The sequence below is a fragment of the Ailuropoda melanoleuca genome, chromosome 2 (genome assembly GCF_002007445.2).
Source record: "Ailuropoda melanoleuca isolate Jingjing chromosome 2, ASM200744v2, whole genome shotgun sequence".
Lineage (NCBI taxonomy): Eukaryota > Metazoa > Chordata > Mammalia > Carnivora > Ursidae > Ailuropoda > Ailuropoda melanoleuca.
In genome coordinates, this window is record NC_048219.1 from 92,374,634 (window position 1) to 92,398,371 (window position 23,738).

Here is a 23,738-nt window from a genome sequence, read left to right on the forward strand (position 1 = left end):
ATATAGACATTAACTTTCCAGGGTACTTTGAAGATCATTATCAGTCCTGTTTTATGACCTCTATTGTTGCTGATAGGAAATCTGAGAGTCCTAGTGTTGTTGGGAGATAATGTGTTTCTGTTTCCATGATTTTCTTGTTTGTTGTGTTCTACAATTTCACTACATGGTGTCTGGGTATGGATTCATTTTTATTTATCCTCTGTAGGAGTCAGCGTGCTTCTGTGAATGGTATCTTCTATGATTTGGGACTAGTTCTTAGTTATTGTCATTTTAACTGTAGCTTCTTTTCCATCCCCCCCTTCTCTCCTTCTTGACTTTTATTAGATCTATATTTGATTTTCTTATTCTTTATATCTCGGCCTCTCTTTTTTATTTCTCATCTCTTTATCTCGTGATGCTGCATTTTGAATTTCTACACATCTATCTTTTCAATCACTAATTCTCTCCAGCTAAGCCTAATCTGCTCTTTAATGTCTCCATTGAGGTTTTTTAACAGCTTTATTGAAATATAATTTATGTACCATAAAGTTCACTCATTTAATGTGTACAAATTAACAATCTTTAGTATATTTACACTGTTGTGCAACCATCAAAACAACCTAAGTCTAGAACATTCCATCACTCCAGCGGTGCCTGGGTGGCTCAGTCGCTTAAGCATTTGCCTTCAGCTCAGGTCATGATATCAATGGGTCCTGGGATCCAGCCCCATGTCTGGCTCTGTGCTCAGTGGGCAGCCTGCTTCTTTCTTCCCTCTGTCTCTCCCCTCTGCTTGTTCTCTCTCTCAAGTAAATAAAATCTTAAAAAGAAAAAACAAAACAAAACAAAACAAAACCAAAAAACATTCCCTCACTCCAAAAAGAAGCTTTGTATCCATTAACAGTTACTTCCCATCCCTTTCCACCATTTCCATACTCCCCAGCCCTGTCCATTAGGTTGCTTATTTCAATAACTATAGTTTTCTAGGGGCATCTGGCTGGCTCAGTTGGAAGAGTGTGCAGCTCTTGATCTCAGGGTGGTGAGTTTGAGCCCCACGATGGGTGTAGAGATTACTTAAATAAATAAACCTTAAGGAAAAAAAACTATAGTTTTCTATTTCATGATTTTTAATTTGGTGTCTTCCAAATCAGCCTGTTCTTTTTTTCATAGTGTCTTATTCTTCCATCATGGTTTCTATCATTTCTTTTATAATTTTAAATATATTTATATTCTCTTTCAGACTCTTTGATTATCTCAAGTTCCTGGTGGATGTTTGTTTTGTATTATTTTGACCTTTAATTGGAATTGCTTTTACCGTGGAAATGTGCCTGCATTGTAGGAGTGTTTGTGCAGAGGGGCTGGACATCTCCAGACTCATATTATCAATGGCCTGTGAACATTTCTTGTAATAATTTCTGAGCTTAGGGATTCCTATACCATATGGGCAGTTTAAGTTCCAGGTTTTGATTTCTCAGAGGAGACTTTTTTTTCTTAAGATTTATTTTTTTGAGAGAGAGAGAGAAATTGAGCAGGGGGAGGGGCAAAGGGAGAGAGAATCCTGAAGCAGACTCCCTTCTGAGTATGGAGCCTGATGTGGGCTCGACATGGGGCTCGATCCCAGGACCCTGAGATCACGACCAAAGCCAAAATCCAGACTTGGCTGCTTAACCAACTGAACTCCCTGGGCACCTTCAGAGAAGACTTTTTTAAGTCAGTGCCTTGGATAGTGAAAAGCATCCTTGTCTTCACCTTTCACTGAAGAGAGCCCTTCAAATTCCGGGCTTGATGCAGGGGAGTTCAGTGCTAATTTCCCAGCCCCAAGACCTAACCTGGAGGGTAAACTGAAGGAAGCCACTAATCAGTCCTGATAACATCTTTCTGATTCCAACCAAAGTCGCTGCAGCATCGCTTTGAACTTGACTACTCTGGCTTTCATTTCCCAATTCGTTTATTGCCCCTGGAGATTTCTCTTGCTTTTCTGGAAGCTCAATTGGGTTTTTCTTTCTTTCTGCTCTTTTTTGTTTTTGTTTTTCTTTTTTTTTTGGGTGGGGGTGGCAGGCATATTCCCTTAATATAGTATTTCTAGGATTTTGTCTTAAGGAGTTTAGTCTATGATGCTCCAGGCCGCAGGCATTTGAACACATAGATGAGACGACTTTTCAGCTCACTGTGGCAGTCCAACCACACTGAACTTCTCAGGGGTCCAGAAACCAACCAGTGTTGCCTGTCTGGAGCACAGCTTGCTGCTCCCTCTGTTTAGGATGTCCTTCCCCTTCTTTTCCACTTGATGGTTGATTTCTAGTCCTTCAACTGCTCAGCTTTTCTCTGACAACTTTAAAACTCCCTGCAGATTTAGCTGCTTACGGTTTCCACCTGTATCAGCTACAGGCTTACGCAATTAATGAAAGCCATGTGGGACGTAGCTGATCAACACAGATTAGCTCTCTCAAACACTGTTCCAGGCTCCAAGGATACAGGGATAACATGGCCAAAAAGATCCTTTCAGGAAGCTTGCGGTCTAGTAAGGAGAGCTAATGAGGTAAACAAACAATCTCCAGCAGTGCTAAGTGCATGAAGAAAACAGGTTACAGCGGAATGACTGGGAGGGCTACTTTAGGTTGACTGGTCCGAGGCTTCTCCAAGGAGGACGCCCTTGTGGAGTCTGGGAATAGAACTTGCAGGGCAGAAAGAATACAAAGTGTAAGTGATGATTCACCAAATTCTACTCCTGAAACCAATATCACACTGTATGTTAAATAACCAGAATTTAAGTAAAAATTGGGAAGAGGGAAAAAAAAATACAGAGTGTAATGGCCTGAAGGTGGGAACGAGCTTGGAGAAACAGAAAAAGGCGATGGACCGGAGGACAGTGTATAGCTATGTAGGGAAAGGTTGTAGGGGGCTGTGTGAAAGGAACAGCTTTGGAGAGGGAGCTGGCAAGGGAGATGGGGAGGTCAAGAGAGGATTGGAGACAAAAGGTACTTGTGCATGTTTATCTGTTGATGGGAATGACCTTGGTGGGGGGGGGCTGACAAATTTATTATGTGGGATAGAAGAGAGCTGCAAGAGCAAAGCCCAGAGAAGAAAGAAGAAATGGGGTCCAGTGGCTGAGTAGAGGAGAGGTACAATAAGAGCAGGGATGGTTTGTCTATTTTCATAGGAAGGAAGGCAGGGAATGTGCATAAAGAAAGCAGGCATGTAAGCTAGTAGATTTGGTTGTGTAAAGACAAATGTCACTAAGTTCACTAAATTACAGATGTTCCCCACGATCCACATGGTTGGAGGGGGGAGGGAGATGGAGGTGGTGTTCCCAGATGAGGGAAGAGAGTCATGACAGGTTGTATAGACAAAGGCATCCCCCAAAATGGATCAAGTACCATAAAAGTGTTCATACTCTGACCTAGTGATTCTGTTTCTGGAAATTGTATACTAAATATCTGGAATACAGAAAAAGCTAGAGCTGATTCTTTTTCCAATAGAGAAATAGTATGGTATTTTATGGTCACTTGCTCATGGACTATCTCTCACCTATTAAACAGGTGAACTTTTTCAGGAGCTAAACAGCTTACAACCAAAATATTTTTTTTAAAGATTTTATTTATTTATTTGACAGAGACAGCCAGCGAGAGAGGGAACACAAGAAGGGGGAGTGGGAGAGGAAGAAGCAGGCTCCCAGCAGAGGAGCCTGATGTGGGGCTCGATCCCAGAACGCTGGGATCACGCCCTGAGCCGAAGGCAGACGCTTAACGACTGCGCCACTCAGGTGCCCCACAACCAAAATATTTTTATTTAGATGAACATTAAGGACATTCTGCTACGTGAAATGTCAGAGAAAGATAAATACCATATAATCTCACTCATATGTGAAATCTAAAAAACCCAAACTCAAAGAAACAGGGAACAGATTGGTGGTTGTCAAAGAATGAGGGTGAGGGTGTGAAATGGGAGAAGGTAGTCAAAGGTACAGACTTCTGGTTATAAGATAAATAAGGCCCATGGGGCGCCTGGGTGGCACAGCGGTTAAGCGTCTGCCTTCGGCTCAGGGCGTGATCCCAGCGTTATGGGATCGAGCCCCACATCAGGCTCTTCTGCTGTGAGCCTGCTTCTTCCTCTCCCACTCCACCTGTGTTCCCTCTCTCACTGGCTGTCTCTATCTCTGTCAAATAAATAAATAAATAAATAATCTTAAAAAAAAAAAAAGATAAATAAGGCCCGGGGACATAATACATAGCATGGTGACCACAGTTAATAATACTGTATTGTAGGGATGCCTGGGTGGCTCAGTCAATTAAGTATCTGGTTCTCTGTTTCAGCTCAGGTCATGATCTCCTGGGGGTCATGGGATTGAGCCATTATCCCGCTCTGCACTCAGCAGGGAGTCTGCTTGAAGATTCTCTGCCTCCCCCCACGCTTCACAAGCCCTCTGTCTTCTCTCCAAAATAAATTTAAAAATCATTAAAAAAAATACTGTATTGTATGTTTGAAAGTTGCTAAGATAGGTCTTAAAAGTTGTCACCACTGAAAAAAAAATTCTGTGAGGTCGTGGATGTTAACTAAACTTATTGTGGTGATCATTTCACTATATATATAGTCATTAATTATAATATAATTAATTATATATAACCATTAATACAATATTCTATGTCGGTTACTTCAATAAGGCTGGAAAAATATATAAAACTTCAAAAAATTTTTGATTTTGAGGCACCTGGTTGGCTCAGCGGAAGAGCACGTGACTCCTGATCTTGGGGTTGTGATTTGAATTGCCATGTTGGGTGTGGAGCCTACTTAAAAATTTTTTTTAATTTGACTTAAAGTAAAAATTAGATACTTGAGTAAACCTACAAAAGAGGTAAACATTTGTATTTCTGAAAGGGACGTCTGAGAACTGAACTTGCCTTCTCAGGCAGGTCAGTTTTCTTCAGCTTGTCAGACACGAGAGTCCCAAATGCTCAGTCCCCCTTCCCCTTACGGACTTGGGTGCTCTGGATCTCAGGCCTGCTGACCCCTCTGGGCCAGCACTCAGCTGGATGGACCGGGCAAAGGGCCTCAGCTACCTCCACTGAAACCCAACCGGCCCTTGGGCTTTCTGAACAGTACGAATTGATGAGAGGCCAAAGGAGAGTTCCAGGCAAGGCTTTACTGGGGCTTGTGCTCCAGCACAAAGGACAAACACAAAGGAAAGAATCCTCAGGCTGCCTCCCACAGAAGAGGTCACTCAGAGAGCTTTGGAGAGACCTAGGCAAGAAAAGAATGTGTAAGGGTAGGAATTTTTTTTTTCCACGCATGCGCACTTAAATAAAGGCCCTGCTTCTTCGTGCCGCCCACGTCTAATTAGCAATTACATCTCCGCCCCTGGGCGTGATTTTTAGTATTATAATGAGAGACAAAGTCCGTGGAAGGTGGGCATTGGCATCCATCTGAGCGCTGACGGGTTTGCTCCTGCTCTCCCAGCGGGCTTCCGTTTTAGGTGACTATCCTACTTCTGCTCTCCCGTGAGCTCTTTTACTCGGAGCAGCTCAGCTTTTCCTTCTACAGATCTCGCTGAGGAAGGCTGGATTTTGTGTCTAGGGGTGAGGGGACACGCGTCCAGTCCCTGCCCTATCTCACAGGTCCCCTAAGAAGGCGTAAGCAGTTTCAGTGCCTCCTCTTCCGGTGTCGGCCTGCTGTTGTCCCTCTTAGTCACCCACATCCCGCGTACTGCAAACTCAGCTGGGCGAACCGCAGCTCTGCATCTGGTATTAGAGATTTCAACATCTTTATTTGCATTTCAGTACCTGATGAAGCTGCTGGCAGTTCTGTATGACTCGGTAAAGTGGAGAAACAAAACCGCTAGCCATATGTCCTGTTCTTGGTGCATAAAATGGGTTGGTTTAAATAACCATAATCATAGCTTGCTTCCCTATGTAAGATTGCACCGAGACTGGGTGAATGGGTGTCTCAGTCTGTTAAGCATCTGCCTTCAGCTCAGGTCATGATCCCAGGGTGTTGGGATCAAGTCCTGCATCAGGCTCGGAGCCCACTTCTCCCTCTGCCGCTCCTCCCAACTTGTGTGCACGCGCTCTCTCTCTCTCTCTCTCAAAAAAAAAAAAAAAAAAAAAGATTGCACAGAGGTAGTAGCCCTTGGCAAAACACGGATTCTGACTAGGCTGTAGTCAAACCTCGCCTTCTCAGAAGCTTGCTTCTGCCAGTTCCTAATTTTCAATGAGCAGGGGTGTTTTGTTTTAAGATTTTATTTATTTGAGGGGGGAGGAGCAGAGAGAGAGGGCAGAGAGAATCCTGAGCAGACTCTGCACTGAGCAGGATGTGGGGCTCGATCTAAGGACCCTGAGATCATGACCTGAGCCGAAATCAAGAGTCTGATGCTTAACTGACTGAGCCACCCACACATCCCTCAACGAGCAGGGGTGGTTTTCAAAATATTTAACAACTTAGGGGCATTGACCTTAGTGCAATCAGACATTAAGTCTCTAATTGCCAGATCAGGGCAAGGTCCTGGGGAGATGGGACTGGACAGAGGTTACTTAGGAAAGTATTTCAATATTTTAGTAACTGGTATGGCCCTGGGGTACCACCCTGCTGAACCTCCTCTCTTCTTTCTGTCTCTCTCATACATGGACACACACAGGTCTTGTAACTCCCAGGTTTACTTGCATTTGAAATAGAAGAGGAGTCAGGACAGGCTGCCTTTGAGCCCAGGTGTTTGTGGCTAGGTGCTGTTAAGTGATTTATGTATCTTATTGAAACTTCACATAACACTTGGAGAATTTTTAAAACATTCTAAGGTCCTGGGGCGCCTGGGTGGCACAGCGGTTAAGCGTCTGCCTTCAGCTCAGGGCGTGATCCCGGCGTTGTGGGATCGAGCCCCACATCAGGCTCCTCTGCTATGAGCCTGCTTCTTCCTCTCCCACTCCCCCTGCTTGTGTTCCCTCTCTCGCTGGCTGTCTCTATCTCTGTCAAATAAATAAATAAAATCTTTAAAAAAAAAAAAATTCTAAGGTCCTTACGCTCTCTAATACTATTATAACCTTCTCAACATCAGGTCATTTATTCATTCAACATGTTGTACTGAGTGCCCACCATATTAGGTTGGGAATAAAGAAGGAGAGCAAGATAAGAAGGTGCCACATCTCCTGGAGCCTACGTTCTAGTGGGGAGAGACAGACAAAAACAAACAAACAACTAAGTAGATTAGCCTGGAAACAAGTGCTATATTAGATATAGTGCTCAGGGATGGCCTTTTTGAGAAGATGCTATTTGAACTGCCAAGGATAGGAAAATCTGGGAGGGTGGGGAGTAGAGTTCCAGATCAGAAAGGAATGCTAAGTGCAAAGGCATGAATGGGGATCAGAGAAAATAAGCTGAAATGGCTGGAGCTTTGTAAATCAGGGAAAAACTATTAGGAGCTCAGATTGCAGATGTAAGCAGACTTGGATTACAGAACCAGGGGTTTGGATTTTATACTCTGCATGTTGGGAAGCTATTTGGAGGGTTTTAAGTAAGAAAGAAATAAGATCTGATTTTTGTTTTAAACAGGTCATTCTGGCTGCAGTGTAGAAAACTGGAGTTAGGTGGGAGGGGAAACTGAGATGAAAAAGGGAAGTGGGGAGAACAGTTAGGAGATTGCAAAAGTTCACACAAACATGGCTTGGACTAGAGCAAGGGTCAACAAACTTTCTGTAAAGGGTCAGAGAATATTTCAGCTTTTGTGGGTTACATATGTTCGCTGTCACATATGTTTAGTCTTTTTTTTTAACCCCTTAAAAATGTAAAGCTATTTTTAACTAGACTGCAGGCGCAGTCTGCCTATATCTGGACTAGAATGATAACTGTAGGGGAAGAAAATTTTTTTCTTTACCCTTCTATTTTCTTTTGGCTGGCCTATTAATTAAATTAACATAAGACAGATTAACAAGAGAAAAACAAATTTAATTACATATGTACAGAAACCCCATAAGAATATGAGATCCACACGGGGCAGGGTGCTGGCTGGCTCAGTCAGTAGAGCATGCACTCTTGATCTCAGGGTCATGAGTTCAAACCCCCACGTTGGGCATAGAGCCAATTAAAAAAAATTAGACCCATAATCAGACAATTCGGGCTTATATGCCATCCTGAACTAAGGAGAAGGGGGTAGGGGTCTGGGACTTCTAAGGGGAGGAAGGCAATTTATGGGAAGATGAGGACAGCAAATATTTGTTTTAAGATTCTAGAAGAATCTTAAATGGTATAGCAAATTTTTTCTCCCCAACACCGTCACAATGGGCCCTCTCCATTCTCCAAAGGAAATTTTGAGATATTCCACCTAATAAGATTGCCCTCCCCCGCCAAGGGAAGGTGACTTTACCTGAAACAATCTTTTCTTTTGCTAATTGTCCTACCCCATTTCTTTTTTTTATTTTTGGTTAAAGATTTTATTTATTTATTTGACAGAGAGGGAACACAAGCAGGGGGAGTGGGAGAGGAAGAAGCAGGCTCCAGCAGAGCAGAGAGCCTGATGCGGGGCTCGATCCCAGGACCCAGGCCCTGAGCTGAAGGCAGACGCTTAATGACTGAGCCACCCAGGCGCCCCAGTCCCACCCCATTTCTGTTTATAAAACCCTTCCTTTTGTGTAGCTCCTTGGAGTTCCTTTCTTTTTGCTGGATGGGATGCTGCAGGATTTATGAATTACTTAACAAAACCAGTTACATATTTAATTTTGCTCAGTTGATTTTTTTCCCTTAAGTCCCTAATCCATAACAGCTAGTCTATAACAATTTTATGCCTTTTTTTTTTTTTAAGATTTTATTTAGTGGGGTGCCTGGGTCACTCAGTTGCTTAAGTGTCTGTCTTCGGCTCAGGTCGTGATCCCAGGGTCCTGGGATGGAGCCCTGTGTTAGGTTCCCTGCTCTGCAGGGAGTCTGCTTCCCCCTCTCCCTGCCCATCCCCCCTGCCTGTAACCTCTGTCAAATAAATAAAATAAAAATAAATGAAAAATAAATAATTTAAAAAAGATTTTATTTATTTATTTGAGAGAGAGAGAACATGAGCAGGGGGAGGGGCAGAAGGAGAAGCAAGCTCCCTGCTGGGCAGGGAGCCAAATGCAGGGCTCCATCCCAAGAATCCTGGGATCATGTCCTGAGTGGAAGGCAGATGCTTAACCAACTGAGCCACCCACGTGCCCCCCCCTTTTAAAGTAAGCTCTATACCCAATGTGGGGCTCCAACTCACAACCCCAAGATTAAGAGTTGTATGTTCTGGCGACAGAGCTAGCCAAGTGCCTCGATGCCTCTATTTCTTTTTTTTTTTATAAGATTTTATTTATTTATTTGACAGAGAGACAGCCAGTAAGAGAGGGAACACAGGCAGGGGGAGTGGGTGAGGAAGAAGCAGGCTCCCAGTGGAGGAGCCTGATGTAGGGCTCGATCCCAGAACGCTGGGATCACGCCCTGGGCCGAAGGCAGACGCTTAACGACTGAGCCACCCAGGCGCCCCTCGATGCCCCTATTCTTTAATAACTTTTTTTGGAGACAGATGATCACTTGTATAGAATTCTATAGAATACATAATATAACTGTTTGCATACTTGTAGTCCATTTCTTAGTCAATAAAAAAAACCCCACAATTTTCCCAGCAGGACTTGCAAGATTAGAGGTATGAATAGCTTTAACTTATTATTAGATTGATCCTCTAATGCAGCACATCTTGAGAATATTCAAGGATCAGGACACTTCAATATGCTTGAATGCCTTCCCTACCACTTGTTGCTGTAGTATCTAGGAATGGACCACTTGCTTGTCACTTTTCTTTTTTACCTTTAGAACTCTACTTATGGGTGGACTCCTTAGAGTCACTTTACTGATTCCATTCTCCCACTTCAGCCTGTGAGAATCCCACCTTCCTTCAGAGTTCCTGCCATCCTATCCTACACTTAACCACATGGAACTGCAATTGTCTGTCTATTGTACTGCAAGGAACTCTTTGAAAACTGGTTTATTCTGTGCCTGGAAATTAGAGGGAATGCAGGACAGCATTGTTTAATGCTTCAATAGTGGTCTGTTGACTGAGTTATGAGTTCCTTCATACCACCATCCCTGCTCCTCACACTCCTACCTCTGCATGTTCTTTTAGGGATCTACATACCCCCACATATCCTAGTGTTAAAAACAAGACCACCATAAAATGAGTCACTTATGTGTAGCCTCACATCACCAAAACAAGACTTAACTTGTTTGGGCTCTCCCAGAAATGGTATCTTAAGCCAGTCAATCAGTAAATCACCTAATCAGCACTAGGTAGGTAATTTGCCTGAAAGACCCCTGCCATCCTCTATGGCAAAATGACTTTATTGTAACAACCTACCTTTTCTTCTAGTATAACTTCCTTATTCTCACTCCCATCTGCCTATAAAAGTCTTTCATTATGAAACTTCATTTTTTAAGTCATCTCTCTGCCCAAGTCATAAGTCAAACTCATGACCCAGAGATCAAGAGTTGCATACTCTACCAACTGAGCCAGCCAGGAGACCCAATATTTTAAAATTGATTCATACTGCCATATTATTTCCCAAAAGCTAGAAGACAACTTATTTGGAAGTTATATTCTGAACCTCATAAAATGGAATCAGTGTCCTCTTTTGAGCTGATTTAACAGCGTCTGTGATATGCATCCAAGTTGTGTTTATCAGTAATTATTTCCCGTGGCTGGATAGTAGCTCACTGTAGAACCACAATACAATTCATTTACCTGCACAACTACTGACGGACCTTTGGGTTACCAGTGATTGATTACTCCGATCAAAGCTGCTATGAACAATCTTGTACAGCCATGGATAGATGTATGCACTCATTCCAGTTGGAGTGGAATTGCTGGGTCGCAGGGTGAGTATAAACTTTGCTCTAACAAACACTGTTTAACAGTTTTCCAAAGTGGTTGTACCGTCGGGCTCAGTTTTTACCGCTTGGTCTGATTGTGAGGAAGGGAGATAACCTAAGGGCGGGATTTGCATCGGGTAATGTAAATCCAACTTCGTGCTTGAGGAAGCCAGGAGCTCTCATTTAAATGCTCAAAATACGGTCGGGCAGTAGCCCCAGTTTCACCCAAGCATGGACTTGGCAAGGCCAGTTGCCTTGCTCACAATTTCACTCTGGGTGGGCTTGGCCACACACTGTAACTGCCACACCGCCCCTAACAAATTTCTTATTCAAATTTTGAAAAACGGGGTGTTTTTCAGAGCATTAAGTTTAGCTCACAGCGTGAAGAAAGCACAGAAAATCTTCCGTGTCTCAACCCTCCTCCGGAGGCAACGCCAACTTCTTCTCAGCAGGAACAAAGAACGCACGCACTAAGGCCGCGTGGGGACCTGGCCGAGTCCCGCCCCTCACCTAAGCACCTGCGCAGATTGAGGTCGACGCAGCTAGGCGCACCAGGCGCGCGTGACGTATAACGTTCGACGGTGCGTGATGACGCCAGGGCGTGCGCTCGGTGGCTCGTAGGGGAAGATGGCGGCTGCTCTTTTGGAGGAGAGGGATTGAGAGGGGTGGAGGGAAGAGGCCAGGCGGGAGAGACATTCCCGACAGTGAAGACGAAACCTTCGCTCACCATTCATTGGGAGCTCTGCTCAGCGCCGGAGGGTGAGTGCAGCGGCGGCACGGGAGCCCTCGCCTACAGCAGGCGGCGGCACTTTCCGCCATTTTCAAGCTCGGCCGTTGCGTGCTTTGGGGGCCTGGAGGGGCGCCTGGGGACAGGTTGGGAGAGCAGGGAGGATCGTCGTCGCGAGGGCCCTTTGAGGCTAGTTCGAGCTTTAGAGGAGGGAGCTAGAGGCTTGAGGCCGACCGGGGAAGGAGGGCATGGTAGGACTAAGGCTTCTGACTGGGAACCGGTGGCGACAAGAAGACGTAGGTAGGGTAGGCCACGGATAAGACGTGAAGTTTGGAGAAGGGAAACGCGTTAAACTTGAGCTTTGGGTCGGGAGTGGAAGGGGTTGAGCCGAGAGTTAAATGGAATGTGGCTTTGACTGCTTGGTTTAAGGACTCTTGGGAAGTTAATACGAAACCTCTAAAACAGAGGCAGATTGAGCCTCGATATTATCCTGGCTTGAAATTGGTGTTTGTAACAGGGATAAATCCACAGTTTGACAAGCAAAAACCCTCCTCTTCTGGAAACGTTACATTCCTATTTTATTTGCTTTAGATCATGCTACCTGCCAGTGTCCCTTCAAGAACTCCCTCCACATATCCGGTTTTAAGTTGCTTTCTGACAACCAGATATTTTAGGATCTTAGGAAACTTAATTTTTTCAGAAAATAAAATAAATATTGATATTAGGTTGTTGTAACCCTTGTGGTTTAGTGGCCCTTCCGTTGAAAGAGGAAGGTGGGTCGATAGGGAATTCCGTAATTGGATCTGTTTAAATCAGATCAGAAAAGTTACTTGTAGAAAGTGTGTCAATGTTTTGAAGTAATTTCTGCACAGATGACATTAAGTTTACTGTTCAGGAACTTCGGAAGACATTCGACTATGAACAAAAAAGCCCGTGTTTCAGGAATACCTCTTGGGAGCGCTGAGGTGACTTTTAAGTATACTCTGGAGATGTAGTGCACGCAGTATTTTTTGCCTGTGAACGTGATGCAGTGGTAGATCTATTTAATTCAAACAAAACTTTTAGAGGCTGTTAATTGTTCCCATGGTGGCGTTTCTCTTTTCCTAATCTTAATTGCATTTGACACCCATCCTTAATAAGATACTTTTGCACTTTTTAATTGGTCTCCTTGCCTAGAAGATAAAATACTGTATCGATTTGAGTTTGTGCAGAGGCTTGAAGTTACTTACTTAGCCTATTTTATTGAGATTTTCAGAAAAATTTTATCCTTCTGTACTCGTGGTAAGAGTATTGGTAGAAAGTTGGCCTTGTATCACAATGATTTAGTTAGAAATAAATCCTCTATGATGTTGATGACTTAACTTGCATTCTTTGGTTGGTGAAGAATATTAAAAGGTCAGATTTTGCCATCACAGTTGTATCTTGACTTACAGCTTTAATTACACTTTTACTAATCAGTTAAGGTGCTTATTCATAGTTCTCTTTGCTAAGTAGTAAGTCCATATTTTTCACATTACTTCGGGAAAAACGTGATATTTATTGCCGAAGTTCAAACTTTCATATTTCTGAATAAGGAAGTAAGGTCATAGTAAAGTTTGCTTTTTTTCTTACTTTCTTTTCTTTCTTAAGATTTTATTTATTTGAGAGAGAGAGCGTGAGGTTGGGGGGGGTGGGGGAGAAGCAGACTCCCCGCTGAGCAGAGAGGGAAGGAAAACACTTAACAGACTGAGCCACCGAGGCACCCCCATAGTAAATCTTTACAACAAATATATTGACAGAAATACGAGTGAAAGTCTTTCACTGATGAATATACATACGGCATCCTTTTCAGAGTGCTTAGCAAAAAATTAGGACCTTTATGACTGTTTTTAGATAAAGTAGTGTTCATAGTCTGCAGATTAGAAATCTTCATTATCAAAGTATATTTACTTAAATGTCAAATTTAGCACTTGTTTAAGCATTGCAGATTTGTTGTTTTAAGATTCTGGATTTTCCTAGTTTTCTTTTCTTTTCTATTCTTTTCTATTTATTTGACAGAGAGAGAGATAGCCAGCGAGAGAGGGAACACAAGCAGGGGGAGTGGGAGAGGAAGAAGCAGGCTCCTAGTGGAGAAGCCTGATGTGGGGCTCGATCGAGGACTCTGGCATCACGCCCTGAGCCGAAGGCAGACGCTTAACGACTGAGCCACCCAGGCGCCCCATAAATTTTATTTTATCTTATTTTTATTTTCCAAAGATTTAATTTATTTATTTGAGAGAGAGAGAGAGAGAGCATGAGCTTGAGTGGTGGGGAGGAGCAGAGGGAGAGGGAGAAACGGACTCCCCACCGAGCAGGGAGCCCGATGGGGGCTTGATCCCAGGACCCTGGGATCATGACATGAGCTGAAGGCAGACTCTTCACCGAGCGTGAGGAGCCACTCAGGCACCCCGTCCCAAGATTTTACTTGTGTTGAAACGTTTGCTTGTTTTTTTTTTTTTTTTTTTTAAGTTTTTTTTTTTTTTTTTTACAGTNGACAAGAGACAGCCAGCGAGAGAGGGAACACAGGCAGGGGGAGTGGGAGAGGAAGAAGCAGGCTCATAGCGGAGGAGCCTCATGTGGGGCTCGATCTCAGAACGCCGGATCACGCCCTGAGCCGAAGTCAGATGCTTAACGACTGCGCCACCCAGGCGCCCCTGAAACTTTTAAGAGGATTTTTTTTTTAATCTGGATTTTGTTTTGTTTTTGTTTTTTGTTTTTTGATGGAATGGTGAAAGTTTCTCTGTTGTAATGTGTCGTGTGACAAGTAAGTTGCCAGACCATGGTTTTAATGGTGAAAGATATTTGATCTTTGTCTTTGACAGTGACGTAGGTTAAAAACTTTTTTCCTTGAGCACGCTCTGGTTGATAGCATTTTTTTTTTTTTTTTTTATTTTAGATTTTATTTATTTATTCGACAGAGATAGAGACAGCCAGCGAGAGAGGGAACACAAGCAGGGGGAGTGGGAGAGGAAGAAGCAGGCCCATAGCGGAAGAGCCTGATGTGGGGCTCGATCCCATAACGCCAGGATCACGCCCTGAGCCGAAGGCAGACGCTTAACCGCTGTGCCACCCAGGCGCCCCGGTTGATAGCATTTCTGACCCATTGCAAAAGACTTCTATTAGTCCTAGATACAGAAGCTCTTAAGTATGTTGGAAAATTTTATCCACATTACTCTCCTCCTTTTTGGTCCTTGAACATTTTATGTAGTATTTTTTGGTGGGGGACTGACTTCATAATGTTTGTTTTGTGCCTTATATTCATAATTTGAGTGCTTATAAATTCTCAGAGCTGGTTAGTATTGGAAAGGGCATGGCTTTCAGCAGCAGATACACCTAGGTTTGAATGCCAGGTTCACCACTAGTCAGCTTTTTTTTTTTTTAAATTTTATTTATTTATTCGAAAGAGAGAGAGAATGTGCACATGAGCACAAGCAGGGGAAGCAGCAAAGGGAGAGGGAAAAGCAAGCTCCCCACTGAGCAGGGAGGAGGACCTGGGGGCATGATCCCAGTACCCTGAGATCATGACCTGAGCCGAAGGCAGACGCTTAACCGGACTGAGCCACCCAGGTGCCCCTAGCTAGCTTTTTTATACTGGGTTAGTTAATTAAACTCTGAAATTCAGTTTCCTTACATATAAAAATGCTAATTATTATAATAGTTACTTCAAAAGTGAAAGACAGTGATACGTAGTAGGTATTTAGTACATTTTGGCATTTTTCTTTCTGTGACTTGAATTTAATTGGCTAAGTCATTTTCAGGATTTTTTTTTTTTTTGAGGTGTAATTGACATGTAACATGATATTAGTTCGAGGTATACAACATAATGATTTATACATATTGTAAAATGATCACTTAGGTAAGTGTAGTTAACATCTGCCTCCACAGTCACAATTTTTTTTCTTGTGATAACTTTTACGATGTACTCTCAGCAACTTTCATATATGCAGTATAGTATTATTAACTATAGCACCATGCTGTACATTACATCCCCATGACTTATTTTTTATAACTGGAAGTTTTTACCTTTGACCACCTTTACCTATTTTGCCTCCCCTCCCCCTTTTCAGTTTTTAAAGTTTAACTCAGATATCTTTATTAAAGACTTACAGTCTCATTCCTCTGCTAAACTGTTCCTTTCTCTGTGTTATTAAAGCATTTTGTGCATATCTCTGCTTAATGTATTTTGATTGTGTATCTTCTCCACTCTTGTGAACTCTTTGAAGGCAGATGCTTCATTGCCTTAATTTTTGTATTCATAAAGCCTAGGCATTTTAAAAATTGAGAAGTGATAGGGTGAGTTTTCTACAGAAACTTTTCTCATGACTACTGGGATCTGTTTTCACACATATCTGCTTTATTTCTGCTCCTTGGCCTTTACTTAAGACCTCTTTGCCTGCCTGCCTCCTATCAGACCATTCATATCCTATCCATTCCTCAAAATCCAGGTAAATCTCATCCCATTAACGAGGTTCTCAGTGACTATTTAAACTCCTTTCTCCAGTTAGCCTAGAGTCTGTGTGACAGCTGTTACTTTGTGTCCTGTAGTACTTGGCACTATGCCTTACCCATTTTGAGTAGGTCCTTGGATGATAAGTGCAAAACTGTGCTGAGGCTGAGTTTGTTATAGGCACCTGCTCTATTCATTGTCTCACTTAGAAAGATACTTTTAAGGAGCAATTTCCCCTGTTTTGTATGTGGAATATTCTGGTAACTTTCCCCCCATCTTTATATGTAATGAGAAATCGCAAACATCCAGGGGCACCTGGGTGGCTCAGTCTTGTTAAGCATCTGCCTTCGGTTCAGGTCATGATCTCGGGGTCCTGGAATCGAGCCCCGCGTTGGGCTTCCTGCTCAGCGGGAGGTCTGCTTCTCCCTCTCCCGCTCCCCTCTCTTGCTGTGTCTCTCTCTGTCAAATAAATAAAATCTTAAAAAAAAAAAAGAAATTGCAAACATCCAGAAAAGTTGAAAGAATGAACACCTGTTACCTTCCATTTAGATTTACCTGTTACTAACATTTAACCATTTTGCTCTAGCCGCTTATCTACCTCACTCCTCAACAATCAATTGAAATTAAATTGCATGTATCATGCTGTTTGTCCCCTAAATACCTCAGGATGCATCTCTTTAAAATAATGTCATTCTTCCACACTTTATACATTTTTATTTCAAACCAGACTCTACGTAAGGCAGTATTAAAAGCACAGTACCATTATTATGCCTAAGGCAATTAGCATTAAGTCTCTGGCGTTGACTTTTAATTTTTAAATTTTTATTTATTTTTATTATTTATTTATTTATTTTAAAAAAGAATTTATTTATTTATTTGAGAGAGAGAGAGCACACAAGCTAAGAGGAAAGGGAGAAGCAGGCTCCCCGCTGAGCAGGAAGCCTGATGAGGGACTCGATCCCAGGACCATAGGATCATGACCTGGGCTGAAGGCGGTTGCTTAACCAATTGAGCCACCCAGGTGCCCCTGGCATTGATTTTGTAAAGAAAGTTCCACATTTGGAATTTTTTTTTTAAATTTTATTTATTTGACAGAGATACAGCCAGTGAGAGAGGGAACACAAGCAGGGGGAGCGGGAGAGGAAGAAGCAGGCTCCTAGAGGAGGAGCCTGATGTGGGGCTCGATCCCAGAGCACCGGGATCACGCCCTGAGCCGAAGGCAGACGCTTAACGACTGCGCCACCCAGGCGCCCCACATTTGGAATTTTCTGATTGAGTGCTTAAAATGTCATTCAACTTGTTTCTTTAATTCCTTTTATTTTCTGTAAGGTGGAAGTTAGGTCTAGAGAGGCTTGATTAAATTTGGGACAAGTATGTTTGGCACAGATACTTCATAGGTGATGGTATATAATTTATGTTGCCTTATATCAGGAACAACAGAATGGTTCTCCTCCTTCTGGTGAGGGTACATAAATAAGGTGGTGGAAACTACCAGATATTTGTTTGCCCCGTTGTTTACAGTGCTAGTTTCTTTGCTTAGTGTGGTGTCCTCCGGATTCCTTCATTGGAAAAGTACCTTTCACCTTCCCACTTTCACCTAATGGTTGATTATTGTTGGCCTAGTCACTTATTTCATTGGGGTTTTCTAACTCTGTTGTTTACACTTATTAGCTGCTTTCTGTAAAAAAAGAGCTTTCCCCTTTTTATTTTTTAAACTTTTAAATTTTGTTTTTCGTTTTTTTTTATAATTAAAAAAATATTTTATTTATTTATTTTTGGGGGAGGGAGAGCGAGCGAGAGCAAGCATGAGCCGGGCAGAGGGAGTAGCAGACTCCCCGCTGAGCAGGGAGACTGATACGGGACTAACTCCCAAGACCCTGAGATCATGACCTGGGTTGAAGGCAGATGCTTAACCGACTAAGCCACCCAGGTGCTCAAAACTTCTAAATTCTCAAATAAAAATTTGCAGAGTGCTGGAATGATAGTACAGAAAACTCCCATATAGTTTTCATCATTATTCACTTACTAACATTTTGTCACACTTGCTTTTCTCTCCTTCCCTCCATCCCTTCTTTTCTCCCATGCTGTATATTTTTTTCGGAACCATCTAGAGTCATTCACAGATGCCATGCACCTTTTCCCCTAAGAACACCATTCTCTCTCTCTCTCTTTTTTTTAAAGCCCAGTGCGGGGCTTGAACTCATGACCCTGACCTGAGTTCAAGACCTGAGTTGAGAGCACCCTGTCATCACCTATGAAATATCTGTATCAAACATATTTGGCCCAAATTTAATCAAGCCTCTCTAGAGTTGGGCGCTTAACTGCCTGAGCCACCCAGGCACCCCAGAATACCATTCTTTTAAATACCCACAGTGTTAACAAATTCTACATGCTTAACATTGATGCAGTTCTTGTATTTAGGCTTCAGATTTCTCCACTTGTCCCATTAACGTCCTTTAGAGATTTTGTGCCTTTTTTCTTTAATTCAGGATTTAATCTAGATTTTTTTTTTTTTAAAAAGACTGTATTTATATGTTTGAGAGAGAGAGTGCAAGCAGGGGGAGTGGCAAGCAGAGGGAGAGGGAGAAACAGGCTTTCCACTGAGCAGAGAGCACAATTTGGGGCTTGATCCCAGGACTCTGGGATCGTGACCTGAACTGAAGGCAGATGCTTAACCTACTGAGCTACCGACACATGCCTCATATCTCTTTAGTCTTTAAGCAGGACCAGTTCTTTGGCCTTTTTCTTTTCATGACTTTTTTTTTTTTTTTTAAGATTTTATTAGTTTATTTGTCAGAGAGAGAAAGAGAGAACACAGGCAGGGGGAGCAGGCAGAGGGAGAAGCAGGCTCCCTGCTGAACAAGGAGCCTGATGAGAGACTCGATCTGAGGACCCTGGGATCATGATCTGAGCCAAAGGTAGATGCTTAACTCACTGAGCCACCCAGGCATCCCAATAACTGACATTTTTTAAGAGTAAAGTCCACTAGTTTTGTTTTCTCTTATTTTAGGGGATATTATTACATACTCAACAGATTTTAATTTTTTTTTTATGTTAGTCAGAGTCATTAGTGGACAAAGGTAGGAAATGTGTTTTCAAAAATCATCAGTTTATATTGGTATTTTATTTTAATTTAATTTAACTTATTTTTAAGAAAGATTTATTTATTTATTTATTGAGAAAGAGCATGTGTGAGGTGGGGAAGAGCAGAGGAAGAGGGAGAGAGAGAAACTTCAGTGGACTCCATGCTTTGCATGGAGCCCAGTATGGGGCTTGATCCCATGACCCTGAGATCACAATCTGAGCTGAAACCAAGAGTCACATGCTTAACTAGCTGCACCATACAGGCGCCCCTCTTTTTATTTTTTGAAGATTTTAGTTTTAAGTAATTTCTACTCCTAATGTGGGGCTCGGGCCTAAAACCCAGAGATGAAGAATTGCACACACCATTGACTGAGCCAGTTAGGTGCCCCTATATTGGTATTTTATTTTATTTTATTTTTATTTATTCATTTATTTATTTTGAAAGAAAGAGCAAGTGTGCATGCACGTGTGTGGGGCAAGCTGCAAAGGGAGAGAGGGAATCTTTTTTTTTTTTTTTTAAGATTTTTATTTATTAGAGCAAGCCTGCATGTGCACAGAGGGAGAGGGAGAAGCAGACTCCTTGCTGAGCAGAGAGCCCAAAGTGGGGCTTGATCCCAGGACTCCGAGATCACAACCTGAGCCCAAGGCAAACACTTAACTGACTGAGCCACCCAGGCACCCTGAAGGAATCTTAAGCTGGGTGTGGAGCTCAATATGGGCCTTGATTTCATTACCCTCAGATCATGACCTGAGCTGAAATCAAGAGTTGGAGGCTTAACTGATTGAACCACCCAGGCGCCCCCCCATATTGTTTTTTTTTTATATTGGTATTTTAAATTTAAATCACAGTTAACATTATTATTGGGATTTCCAACAAAGAAAATAGAGTTAAATTTACAGTGCCAGTATTATTACTAACAACCCTGCTAAGTACGGGTGATTTCAGTCCTTATTTTCCTTAGGATGTATCCCACTGAAGGTGAACAGTCAGAGAACTGTGTTCAGAGTTAACTTGAAATAACGCTTTTTTGTTTAAAGATTATTTATTTATTTGAGAGAGAGAGTGTGTGAGCAAGAGAGACAGAGAGCATGAGCAGGGGGAGGGGTAAAGGGAGAGGGAGAAGCAGACTCCCTTCTGAGCAGGGAGCCCGATTCGGGTCTCCATCCCAGGATTTTGGGATCATGACCTGAGCCCAAGGCAGGCGCGTTATTAACTGACTGAGCCACCCAGGCTTGTTTTAATTTTTTTATATCAAGTGTTTACATGGTTTAAAATATAAGATTATATTGAAAGAATACTTCCATCTCTAGGCCTTTCACTCTCTTCTCACTCACCCAATGTATGTATGTGTGTATTCTTATTTTCCCTTTGTAAAAACTTGTGACCTTTTTTTAAATTGTGGTAAAAAAAAATTATCATCTTAACTATTTTTTAAGCGTACAGCTCAGTAGTGTTAAGTACATTCACTTGTGCCACAGATTTGAGAATTTTTTCATCTTGCAAAACTGAAACTCTGTACTCAAGGAACAACTCCCCATTTCTCCCTCCTCCAGCTCCTGGAAGTCACTGTTCTACTTTATGTTTCTATGAGTTTGATTACTTTAGATACCTCATATAATTGAAATCAGGCATTATTTCTTTTTGTGGCTGGCTTATTGCACTTACCATAATGTCCGGAAGGTTCATCCATGTTGTAGCATGTGCCAGGATTTCCTTCCTTTTACAGCTAAACAATATTCCATTGTATGTGTATACCACATTATGTTTATCCATTCATCCAGGGCTCATCCACCTTTTGGCTATTGTGAATAGTGCTGCTATGAGCATGGGTGTCCAGTCTGTTCAAGATCCTGTTTTCAATTCTTTCGGATATATACTCAGAAGTGGGATTACTGGATCATATGGTAGTCTATTTATAATTTTTTGAGGTGCCTCCATCCCATTTTCCATAGTGGTAATTCCGTCTTACAATCCTAATAGTATAAAAGGGTTCCAATTTCTCCACATTCTCACCAACGCTTATTTCCTGTTTTCTTTGAGTAGTCATTCTGATAGGCGTAAGATGATACCTCATTCTGTGTTTTTTTTTTTTTTAAGGTTTTTTTTTTATTGAGAGAGTGCGCATGCGGGAGTGCATGAATAGGGAGAGGGGCAGAGGGAGAAGAAGCCACAGACTCCCTGCTGAGCAGGGAGCCCAACGTGGGGATCAGTCCTAGGACCCTGCGATAATAACCCGAGCCGAGGGGCGCCTGTGTGGCTCAGTCAGTTAAGTGTCTGCCTTCAGCTCAGGTCATGATCCTGGGGTCCTAGGATTGAGCCCGGTGTTGGGCTCCCTGCTCAGCGGGTGTCTGCTTTTCCCTTTCCCTCTGCTCTTCCCCTCTGTCTGTGCTGGCACTCATGCCCTCTCTCTCAAATAAATAAATAAAATCTTCAATAAGGAAAATAACCTGAGCCGAAGGCAAATGCTTAACTGAGTCACCCAGGTGCCTCCCTCATTGTGGTTTTAATTTGCATTCATCTCATGATTAGTGATATTGAGCATCTTTTCATATGTTTGTTGGCTGTCATATCACCTTCAGACAAATGTCTATTCAAGTCCTTTGCCCCAGTTTTAATTGGGTTGTTTGATTTTTTTTGTTGAGTTTAGGAGTTATCTATTCTGGATATTAACCCTTTATCAGGTATGTGATTTGCAAATATTTTTTCCCATTCTGTAGATTGCCTTTCACTCTGTTGATTGTATCCTTTGTTGCACAAAAGTTTCAAAGCTTGATGTTTCCCATTTGTGTGTGTGACCCCTGTTCTTTTTCTACCTAACAATATATCTGAGAAATCATTCCATATCCATAGCTCCCCCTCCCTCAAGCCCACCCCATGATAATGTGATTTATAATAAGAAATATATATTTGGTCTTTGTCCAGTTTCTGGCACAGAGCTCCTAAAACTCTTGGAATTTCCTCAGTGATTAGAGTGATGAAAGTGTCTGTGTTTTCCCTCTGCCTTCCGTTCCCCCCCTGCTTGTGCATGCGCACATTCTCTCTCTAAGAGATCTTTCAGGTACTTCGCCCATCTAAAAAATTGGGTTGTTTTTTTATTATTGAGTTGTAAGAGTTCTCTGTATATTCTAAATGTTACAAGTCCCTTAATCAGATCTATGATTTGCAGAAATTTTCTGTCATCTGTGGATTGTCTTTTCACTTTCTTGATGGTGTCATTGAAGCACAAAAGTAATTTTGATGATGTCCAGTTTATCTGTTTTTTCTTTTGTTTGTTGTGCTTTTGGTATCATATCTTTTTTTTTTTTAAGATTTTATTTTTAAGTAATCTACACCCAACATGGGCCTCGAACTCACAACCTGGAGATCATCAAGAGTTGCATGCTCCGCTGACTGAGCCATCCAGGCACCCTTTGGTGTCGTATCTAAAGAAGGCTTTGTCTAACCCATAGTAATGAATACATATATTTGCTGTACTTAATGCAGTTAGCAATTGGTCAAGCAATTGATTTACCAACCAAGAAAGTGGATTGTTGTCCATGGGTGTAAATATGAATATGACTTTGACTTTTTGGTTAGAAAGTTATAGAGAGTTTTACTTTGTGGTTAGAAATCTGTAAGCTATGGGCACCTAGGTGGCTCAGTTGGTTAAGCATCTGCCGTAGGCTCAGGTCATGATCCCAGGGTCCTGGGATTGAACCCCACATTGAGCTCCCTCCTCACTGGGGAGCCTGCTTCTCCCTCTCCTCTCCACTGCTGCTCTCTCTTGCTACCTCTCTGTCTCTCTCTAAAATAAATAAAATCTTAAAAAGAAAAAGAAATCTGTAAGCTTTAGTTTTGGTTCTAATAAAAGCAGTTTTACATAAGTTGTATGGAACCTTTTATTTTTATTTATTTTTTTAAGATTTAATTTTTTTGAGAGATCATGAGCAGGGAGCTAGGGGCAGAGGGAGCTGAAGGCAGACGCTTAACTGACGGGAGCCACCCAGGTGCCCTGAACCTTTATTTTATAAAAGAGAGGTAAGGACATATATTTTATTGGTGAAGTTTTGTTTTTTTTTTTTTTAAAGATTTTTATTTATTTATTTGACAGAGATAGAGACAGCCAGTGAGAGAGAACACAAGCAGGGGGAGTGGGAGAGGAAGAAGCAGGCTCATAGCGGAGGAGCCTGATGTGGGGCTCGATCCCATAACGCCGGGATCACGCCCTGAGCCGAAGGCAGACGCTTAACCGCTGTGCCACCCAGGCGCCCCGTGGTGAAGTTTTTTAAACTTCATTTTTAATATTTGATTAATTCTCTGTTTGTTGTATCCTTAACAACCAGTGTATTTTTGAGATCCAGACTGCTTTGGAGGGAAATACCAAATTAAGACAGTATGTGTCATAGGGTAATTAAAGACACTGTATAATATGCCAAATACTGAGGAACTTGTTAGGCTTTAGGCCAATATGGGTAATAGAACTAGAAACTGAGAACTACTGTTCCAAAATCAAGAGGCACTCAGAGCTTGTCATTTCATCTTGCTATTGACAAACTTGAAATATTCAGGATTATCCCTTTAGGATTGTTGCTTCGGGAATTATTTTGTGTGTTCTGTTAAGTGCTTTTACCTTCAATTTGGGTGTTTGTTTT

At 42.2% G+C, this 23,738-nt stretch overlaps 1 protein-coding gene across 7 annotated transcripts in view; it reads left to right on the forward strand.

Moving 5' to 3' along the window:
• Nucleotides 1-11,412: 11,412 nt before the first annotated feature.
• Nucleotides 11,413-23,738, forward strand: part of WDR33 (WD repeat domain 33) — a 111,468-nt gene continuing 99,142 nt past the window's right edge. For 2 of the 7 annotated variants that reach the window (XM_002927701.4, XM_011235372.3), the window contains exon 1: nt 11,414-11,589. The gene's annotated coding sequence lies outside the window, so the exon portion shown is untranslated. Of the gene's footprint in view, nt 11,590-12,452; nt 12,523-23,738 lie in introns of all 7 variants that reach the window. The other 5 variants (XM_019808430.2, XM_011235375.3, XM_034654340.1 and 2 more) reach the window with 4 other exon arrangements.